We start from the raw sequence: 10,614 nt of genomic DNA on the forward strand, positions 1-10,614 counted from the left end.
CCTGCTTCAACTGGTAGCTGTAAAAGTTAAAAGTTTTAAAAATGTGTTTCTTTTGCCCTGTGTAAAATATTTTTTAAGCTTAATTTCAATTTTTAATATTCCAAAGCCTTAGAACATAACAATAAAGTTAGTTTATTTTATTTTTGTCATAATATCAAGCTTGATTAAAAGAATAATCTGTATTTAAAGTGCTCTTATTTAGTAATCTTAGAACTTGCACTTGTTTTTAAATTAACAGAGAAGGGGATTATAGTGGTAACTTAATACTCTCATTTAATTGATTTATTCTTCCTGTGAATAACAAGTGTATGCTTGCATGAATACAGTAATTCACAGCTTGGCTTTAGTGAATGGGTGAGCTCTAGCAATCTGAGCATAAGTGATCATTTCTTTTGATTTCCACATCACCTTCTGTCACCTGAACTCACATAGAACACTCTGTTTCACTGTACATTTATTTTCATCTCAGTGTCTTTGTGCAACATTTAAATCATTCCATAAATGTGTAGCTTAATTCATTGCCACTTTAATATGCACAATGTAATGATAGATTATATTTAGTGTTATTTAATGTGCTTATTCATTTTTATTTGTTGTTTTATATGTACATGACCATAGGGTATATTTTGAACATTATACATTATGAGTATAACCCATTACAATTTGGATCCCATTCTTGTGGTTGAACATAATGAAAAGTTACACTGGTCGTTTACTCATATATGATCAAAAGAAACTCACACTTGACCCATTCTACTGTCTTCTTTATTGTAATTTCCCCTCCTATACCTTCATTCCTCTTTGTCTAATCCAATGAACTTCTATACTTCCCATCCCTACTCTCCCTTGCTATGGGTTGCCATCTGTGTATCAGAGAAAGCATTTGGCATTTGAATTTTGGACACTGGCATATTTCACTTAGCATGATAGTCTCATTTCCATCCTTTTACTGGCAAATGCCATAATTTTATTTCCCCTTATGGCTGAGTAATATTCCATTTTGTATATATACCATATTTTATGCATTCATCTATTGAAGAGATTCTGAGTTGGTTTCATAGTTTTGTGCTTTTGAATTGAGCTGCTGTAAACAATGTTGTAGCTGCATCACTGTACTCTGCTGATTTTAAGTCCTTTAGATATATACTGAGGAGTGGGATAACTGAGTAAAATTGTGGTTCCATTCCAAGTTTTCTAAGGAATCTTCATACTGATTTCCAGAGTGGTTCCACCAGTTTACTGTTCCACCATCATGTGCTTATTTTCTATCTGGAAATTTTACTATGAAACATTAATCAATTCATATGATTTGTTTTATGTTGTATGGTGTGAAGAGCTTAAATATTCTGAGTTGATATTTTTAGATAAAGTTAGAGAATAGGATAATCAAAAGAAAACTCTGTATATGCTTGGGGATTTGGCTACACTTATGAAGAATAAAAGAATTAAACATGATCATCAGCAATGAAGTAAAGAAAAAATTTTGTCTTTCTTTTTCTGAATTGGAGGGAAAGTGGAGCTTTGCCTGTGGGGGGGAAAATAATCTGCAGAAAATTAACAGTCATTGCAGTTAAGAGTACCATGTGAAGATCGAGAGATAATTTTTTACTAAAACTACAGAAAATCACAAAGGGACCTACATTGCCTATCCTCATAGGTAGAGGAAAGAAGGAAGGAAACACGAAAGAAAGGAAAAAAAATGATTAAAATTTAATATATTAAAATTTATGAATTTAAATTAGTTGATAATGCAAACAGTTTTAATTATTATTAAAATAATCTATTAATCAGAAATGTAAATTATATATTTCAATAATTATATTATCACTTTCATAAATATAAAATATATTAGACAGAACAATGTATGCAATTTATCTTTTCATAGAAAAAATATAATTGCTTGATTTTTAATCCTGTTTATATTTAATTACAAATTGTGATAGAGTTGAAAAGTATAAACCTATCATGAGTTGAGTTTCATTTATTAGTATGGAAGTTTATAGGCCCTAGAATGGCACTTGTTGATTATCCTGGGATCTGGGACTATCAAAATTATGAAATCATATTCAACATCTTTAGCAGTTAGGGAAATACAAATGAAAACTACACTGAGATTTCGACTCACTCTAATCAGAATGGCAATCATGAAGAATATATGCAATAAATGTTGGTGAGGATGTTGGAAAAAAAAGCACTCATACATTTCTGGTGGGACAGCAACAGGTACAATCTTTCTGAAAAGCATTATTCAGATTCCTTAGAAAACTTGAAATAGAACCACAATTTGACCAAATTATCTCACTCCTCAGTTCATACCCAAGGGACTTATAAGTCGCATTTACATAGCCACATCAATGTTTATAGCAGCTTCATTCACAATAGCCAAACTATGGAAACAGCCTAGGAGCCCTTCAACTAATAAAGAAAATGTGATGTATACACACAATGGAATACTACTCAGCAATAGGAAAAATGAAATAATGAAATTTGCAAGTAAATGGATGGAACTAGAGACTATCTAAGTGAAATAAGCCAATCCCCCCACAAAAAACAAAGGTCAAATGTTCTCCCTGATATGTGGTTGTTAACTCACAATAAGTATGAAGGGAGGTACGAAAAAATATAATTTCATTGGATTAGAAAAAGGGCAATGGAGGGAAGGAAGTGGGAATGAGAATAGGAAAGATAGTAAAATGAATCAGACATTATTTTTCTATGTGCATATATGAATACAAAAACTGTACAACCAAAAAATGAAAAGTTATACATATTTATAATGTCACAATACATTTTAATTTCATCTATAAATAATAAGAACAAATAAAATATAATATAAAATGTAGAGGTTTTAAAAATTCAGTATATGATTTACTTTGTCAGTTGGAATCATAGGACCCTTGAGAAATACACTGAGTATTATTGAACAAATATGAACAAAACACTGATATTCATGCCTAGAGCTACCTGTATACCTGCCAGGGCCTAGGAGAAAATGCATTTTTATCCATGTCTGAAGACATTCATGAGTTTTGCAATTTGAGTCCTTTCAGTGCTTCCAGCCCCTATGGCATCCCATGTAGCCAATGATGACAGAACTGCTATTTGGTTGTGACGGACACATAGTCACAACCCTCAGTCCCATTTGCTGACAATAAGGATTACAAACATGTGAACTGAGAAAGCTAAAAGACATGCATACAAGTATCTTCTAAATAGCATCAGATAGCTACTCATTAGATTTTGCAACTGAGTTCCTTGCCAAGCCCAATATGAAAAGACCTGTGGAACAGTCTTTGTGCTGTGGATAAATGTGATGGTACCCTTTAAGCTAATAAAATCATAAAGTTTATGTTCACCTCTTTAATTCTGACCTGAGGAAAAAAAATGTATCAAAGATACCATCTTAGACCTATCTAAGGAGGAATCAAGAGAACTATGCACAAATTCACCATGAGAAGCCTGAGAAGAGGAAGAAGGTTATTCTAAGGTAATGGGGAGGCCACAGAAGGGACTCACTGGCCTGTGCCCTAGGCAAAGACAGTGGGGATGACTGTCTCATGGGATTCTGATCAGAATGTAACAGGATGATATGCATGAGTTTGGACAACAGGGGGCACTGCAGACCAGCTAAAACAGGTCAGGAAGGAACCACTAGTGTAATGAGCCACCTGGCCCTGCCTGATGCTCTCTTGTTAGGGCTCACAGCTGTGACGTCCAACACCCCTAAGCCAGGCCTACTCCACTCCTGCACACCCACACGTCATCTTTATGTACTGGAGTCTGAATCAGGGTCCAGGGTGTAACCAGGAAACCTGGAGGAACTTAATTTGCATGCATATTCCCTCCCCTTCTGGGAGTATAAAGAGGTCAAGTTAGAGACTTCTCAGCTTTGGGAACAGAAAGCAGAGCTCAGGATGACCTTCACCATGGCTCGGTCCTATCTCCTCCTCACATTCCTTGTTCAGTGCACAGGTGACATGATATGGAGGAGGGATAGGGTGTGGGAGTCCTCTGATATGGGCCCTGATTCTACTCTTGTTTCTAGACAAAACTTATGTTCTCCATGTTTTCTCAATTCCAGGATCCTGGGCCCAGTCTGTGCTGACTCAGCAGCCCTCACTCTCTGGAACTCCAGGACAGAAGGTCACCATTTCCTGCACTGGGAGCAGCACAAATATTGGGGATGGCTATAGTGTGCAGTGGTACCAGCAGTTCCCAGAAACAGCACCCAAACTCCTCATCTATAGTAATAGTAATCGACCCTCAGGGGTCCCTGATCGTTTCTCTGGCTCCAGATCTGGAAACTCTGGTTCACTGACCATCACTGGGCTTCAGCCTGAGGATGAAGCTGTCTATTACTGTCAGTCTTATGATAACAGCCTTGATGCTCCCACAGTGCTCCAGGCTTATGGGGAAGTAAGACAAGAAGCCATTTACCATCTTTGAGGAGAGTAAACACCCAGAAGCTTTGCTCAGGCCTGCCCTATAGCTTGTTCTGCTAGCTCTGCAATAGGCCCAGCTGAATCTCCTGGTGCTTCTTTGAGAAGCCCCTTGTACTCTGTCCAGAGTCATTCAGGGCAGCATGTTCCTAGGAAAATATCTCCATATAAACATAAATTTGTGTTCCTCTTTGACTTGACAAGCAGAACAGGATGGTGTATCTCTTTGTCCTGAAAATTAGGAGGTGAGGCAGCCAGTGCAACCCCAGTCATCTCAGACTTGACATCTGATGGGGAAAACTGCAGTTCCATCCTCCATTCTTCCCAATTTTCAGAATTCTTCAACTGTGTCTTCTTCCCCTTATCCCTCATTCTCTATGACTGTGATTCATGTTTTTGCCTAATTTGATACAACTTTTCTAATAGGAAATATTTGACAGACAATAAAACACCTAAATATGAAAAGTTTGATAAATTTTTAGACATTTTCACACCTTTGTGAACATCAGCACAAACAGGCAAAAGAATCCATGCCTCTGCCCACAAGCCTCCTTTGCCTACCCATCAGGACCCAGCAATTATACTTACAAATTGGACATTGAATTTTGTAAATGCATTGTCTTTAAAATACTATCATCCAGTTAAACATGTAAACATCCCTTATATCTCTGCAGATTGACATGTAAGAGCTTGTTATATTTTCTCTTTTTATTTGCTTTTTCTTGAGGGGTGGTACCAGCGATCAAACTCAGGGGCACTTGACCACTGAGCCACATCTCCAGCCCTATTTTTGTATTTTCAAATAAGATCTCACAGAGTTGCTAGGGCTTCACTTTTGCTGAGGCTGGCTTTGAACTCGAAATCCTCCTTTTTCAGTCTCCAGAGTAGCTCGGATTACAGGCATGTGCCACCACTCTTGGCTTATTTACTTTAAAAAAAAAATCTTTAATCTTAGACTAATGTAAACTGCACAAATAATAGTATTTAGAAGTTCTGCTTCTAGTGGAAGTAGTAAAAATAAATAGTGTTAAAAGTAAACTTATTTGCTCTGAGATATTTTTCAAACATTTTCAAATTTCAATACTCGAAAGCCATAGAACATAATAAAATGGTTTTTAATACCTATTTTTTAGTTGTAGATGGACAAAATACCTTTATTTTATTTATGTTTTATGTGATGTTTAGGCTTGAATTCAATGCCTCCACGTGCTAGGCAAGTGCTCTACCTCTGAGCTGCAACCCCATCCCTAAAATGTGTTTTTTTTTTTTTTTTTACTTTTATCATAATATCAAGCCTGGTTGAGAAAATGGTATGCATTTAAAGTCTTCCAGTTCAGTAATCTTAGAACTTGCACTTGTGTTTAAATTAATGAAGACAGGAATTATTATAGCCAGATAATATCCTCATTTAAGTGGTTTATTCTTCCTTTTAATAACCAATGTTTGCATGCATCCATGCAGTAGTCTACAGATGGCTTTGGTAAATGGGTGAGTCCATGCTAGCAGAGCATAAGTCATCATTTCTTGTGATTTCCACATCACCTTCAGGGACCTGGAAGCACAATGAACATACAGATTTAGTATAGGTTTATTTTCACATCAATGACTTTGTGGAATATTTAAACCATTCATAGTTCTGTAGCTCATTTTATTACTACTTCAACATGCACACTCTAATGATAGATATGATTTTGTGTTATTTCATGGGCTTATTTTTTATTTGTTGTTTTTAGATTTACATGTCTGTAGGGTATATTTTGACATATTATACATATATGAGGTACAACCCATTACAATTTTGATCCCATTTTTGTGGTTGAACATAATGTAAAGTACACTTGTCATTTATTAATATATAAACACAGGAAAGTTATGTCCAATTCATTCTATTATTCTATTGTCTTTCCTATTCTCATTCCTCCTTTCCTTCATTCCCCATTTGTCTAATCCACTGAACTTCAATACTTTCCCTCACTACTATCTTTTGCTATGGGTTAGCATCCACACATCATAGAGAAAAATTCAATCTTTGGCTTTTTGGTATGAGTTTATTTCTTTTAGAATGATAGTCTCCAGTTCTATCCATTTACCCGCAAATGCCATAATTCCATTTCTCTTTATGGATGAGTAATATCCATTGTGTATGTATATACACAATTTTTTCCATTGATCTCTTGAGAGGCACCAGTGTTGGTTCCATAGTTTGGATATTGTGAAGTGAGCTTCTAAAAACACTGATGTGGCTGTAGAATGCTGATTACTGTAGAATGCTGATTTTATGTATTTTGGGTATATGTTGAGGAGTAGGATAAGTAGGTGGTTCCATTCCATGTTTGCTAAGAAATCTCCATAATGCTTTTCAGAGTGATTGCACCAGTTTCCAGTTCTTATATTATGTTCTTATTTTTATCTGCAATTTTTTTCCAAAACATTCATCATTTTATATAATTTGTTTCATGTTGTTTGGTGTAAAGAGTTTAAATATACTGGGTTTACTTCCTGTTTGTTGTTGGAGAAAGGAGATAAAGAAAAGCACGAGGAGCCACTGCCATTGCCACCAGGGAAGCCTTAATACACCCTGAGCACCTGTCTGCCCACCCAGACCTGTCTGCCGCATCCAACAATCTGTTAAAACATGGTGGATTACTATGAAGTGCTAGGCATCCAGAGACTTGCCTCACCTGAGGATATCAAAAAGGCATATCGGAAACTTGCCCTAAAGTGGCATCCAAATAAAAATCCTGAGACCAAAGAAGAATCAGAGAGGAATTTCAAACAAGTAGCTGAGGCATATGAGGTGTTATCTGATGCTAAAAAACGGGATATCTATGTCAAGTTTGGCAAAGAAGGCTTAAATGGTGGAGGTGGAGGTGGAAGTCATTTTGACAGTCCATTTGAGTTTGGCTTCACATTCCAGAACCAGATGATGTCTTCAGGGAATTTTTTTGGTGGAAGGGACCCATTTTCCTTCGACTTCTTTGAAGACCTATTTGAAGACATTTTTGGGAACCGAAGATGTCCCCAAGGAAGCAGAAACCGAGGTACAGGTTCGTTTTTCTCCTCTTTCAGATGACTTCCATCATTTGAAGGTGGATTTTCTGCATTTGATACAGGATTTACTTCATTTGGGTCACTAGGTCACGGTGGCCTTACTTCATTATCTTCTACATCATTTAGTGGTAGTGGGATGAGTAACTTCAAATCTATATCAACTTCTACCAAAATAGTTAATGGGAGAGAAATCACTACAAAACAATTGTTGAGAATGGTCAAGAAAGAGTAGAAGTTGAAGAAGACGGCCAGTTAAAGTCCTTAAAGATGAATGGTAGGGAACAGTTGCTATGCTTGGATAACAAGTAATTCAACACACACATTTACGCATTTAACAGAAATGTTAAACTATAACAAGCACCATTGGAGGATTAACAGGAACATTTTTTGGAAGATTTCAGAGGAATTCGACTTTCAGTATAATTGTACCTAATCTAAAGTATTTATAAACAGCTCATCTGTGCCTCTATTTGTCATAGACTTTTGAATTAATTGTTGGGACCATGCAGTAGAACCATTTTTTTTTGTCTTTAAAATTGTAATCTCTGTCTGCAGTTTGCTTTTTTATTAAGCGTAATCCAAGGTGAGCCTTGACTTTGAGTAGTGCTTGGACAAGATTGTATTCTAACACCAGCATGGATCTGCTTCCCATTGTGTTTGACTTGTGAACCAAGTAGTGTCAGCCTGCTGTGAGCTAACATTGCCAGGATGAGGCTCCTGTAGAAGTAATTTGTTTTTGTTTTTTTCAGTATGTAGTAATGAAAGATATTAATGCATTAATGGTAGTACATTTCTGGTTTAATATAAATTTAAGGTTGTTCTATAGTTGTGTATGAATGCTGTCAACTTAGTAAAGTTTTGACAATTGTTTAAATATGTAATGTTAAGCTTAGGTTTAAAAGTCTGGTAAACTGGGTCTTTGTCATTTGCTTAAAAAAAGAAAATAAATGTGAATGTGTTTGGTGCATTTTTTCCTGAAAATAAAAAAAAATATAGATAGGTAAATAAATAAATAAATAAATAGGATTTATATTTGGCAATAAAATTAGAGAAGAGAATAATCAAAGAAAAAATTTGTATGTGCTGGTGAATTTGGGCACACTCATGAAGAAGAGGAGAATTAAATTTTCTGATCTGTAGTGGAGTAGAGAAAACATTTTTGTCTTGCTCTTTTTGAATTGAAGGGCAAGTGAAGTTTGGCTTATAGAAAGAAACAATCTGCAAGAAATTAACAGTCATTAAAGTTGAGAGAACCATGTGAAGGTGGAGAAATAAATTTTCATTAAAACTAAAGAAAATCAAAAGGGGACCTATATTGCCTATTTTTCACATGTAGATAAATGAAGAAAGAAAGAAAATAATGATTAAATTTTTATATATTAAACTTATGAATTTGAATCACTTGATAATGCACACATTCCATGTGTAATTTTTTAAAAATAATCTATTACTTAGAAATGTAGTTTTGTGTCCCAATATCTATACTATCACTTTCATAAATATGAAAAATGTTAGATTCAACAATGTACACTATTCCTCTTATCACAGAAAAAAAACACATAATGCTTGATTTTTAATCCTGTCTATATTCAATTACAAATTGTGCTGGAGTTAAAAAGTACCAAACTACTATGAGGTGAGTTACATTCCTAAATATGGAAGTTTCTAGGCCCTAGAATGTCACTTGTTTTCTATCTTGGGATCCATAATTTTCAAAATTATGAAAACATAATTTAACATCTCCAATAATTAGAGAAATGCAAATTAAAAACCACACTGAGATTCAATCTCATTGCAGTTTGAATGGCAATTGTCAAGAATACAAGCAAAAATAAATTTTGTCAAGGTTGTGGGAAAATAGTACACTTATTCTTTGCTGGTGGGATTGCAAGTTGATGTAAGCACTCTGGAAAGCAGTATGGAGATTCCTCAGAAAACTTGGAATGGAAAAAACATTTGACCCAGCTATCCCACTCCTCCACACTCCACTACAGTGATGCAACCACATCAACATTTATACTAGCTTAATTCACAAGAGCTAAAATAAGCAACCAGCCTAAGCTTTCTTCAACAGATAAATGGAGAAAGAAAATGTGGTATATATACACAATGGAATATTTGTCAATGATAAGGAGAAAAGAAATTATGGTATTTCCCAGTAAATGGATTAAATTGGAGACTATCATGCTAAGTGAAATGAGGCAATCTCAAAAAAAAAAAAAAACAGAGTGGGTGTTCTCTCTGATATATGGATGCTAAATTACAATAAGGGCAGGCAGGAAGGAATGGATAGAAGTACTTTTATTAGACAAGGGGGATGAAAGGAAGGGAGGATGTATGAAAATAGGAAATACAGTAGAATTAATGAGGCATTACTTTCCTATGTGCATATATGAATACATGACCAATGTAATTCTACATCATGTACAAGCAGAGAATGGAAAATTATACTCCATTTATGTATAATATGTCAAAATTCATTTTACTGTCACCTTAAAACAAATAAAACAAAAGGAAATAAAAAGTTTTTAAATTCAGAATATAATTTACATCCTCAGTTGGAACCATAGGACTCTTTGAAATACACTGAATCATAATGAATAAATACGAACAAATGCTGATATGCATGCTGACATTGCATACTTCTCTGCCAGTGCCTAGGAGAAAGTGAATTTTTATCCACGTCTGAAGACATGTGCCTCCGTCCCCTGAGGCAGAGATTCCATGTAGCCAATGGTAGCTAAAGTGATGTATGGCTGTGAGTGACACGTAGTCACAATCCTCAGTCTCACTTGCTGATAATAAGGGTTACAAACATGTGAACTGAGAAAGCTTAAAAACCTAGATGGTACCTGCATACTAATAAGACCAGAAACTTTATGTTCCCCTACTTAACCCTGAACTGAGAAGAATTTATATCAAAGACATCATAGAAAAAACAACATATCATAGAAGCCCTCCAAATCCTATGGCACTTGCATATACCATGCCATCCCACCTCATCAGGCAAGGTGAAATGCACAAACCAGGCAGTAAAGGAGGCCAAGCTTTCTCTTGAATTATATACAGATTGAGTTAAACTTTTACCTGTGGATATGCTCCACCTCCAGGTACTCCCAAGAAA

The 10,614-nt window shown here is 35.4% G+C and overlaps 1 pseudogene; it reads left to right on the plus strand.

The window, feature by feature from the left end:
- The first annotated feature begins 7,074 nt into the window (after positions 1 to 7,074).
- Positions 7,075 to 7,799, plus strand: LOC113178666 (dnaJ homolog subfamily B member 6 pseudogene; annotated as a pseudogene).
- Positions 7,800 to 10,614: the final 2,815 nt, after the last annotated feature.

The sequence above is a fragment of the Urocitellus parryii genome, chromosome 3 (genome assembly GCF_045843805.1).
Source record: "Urocitellus parryii isolate mUroPar1 chromosome 3, mUroPar1.hap1, whole genome shotgun sequence".
Classification (NCBI taxonomy): domain Eukaryota; kingdom Metazoa; phylum Chordata; class Mammalia; order Rodentia; family Sciuridae; genus Urocitellus; species Urocitellus parryii.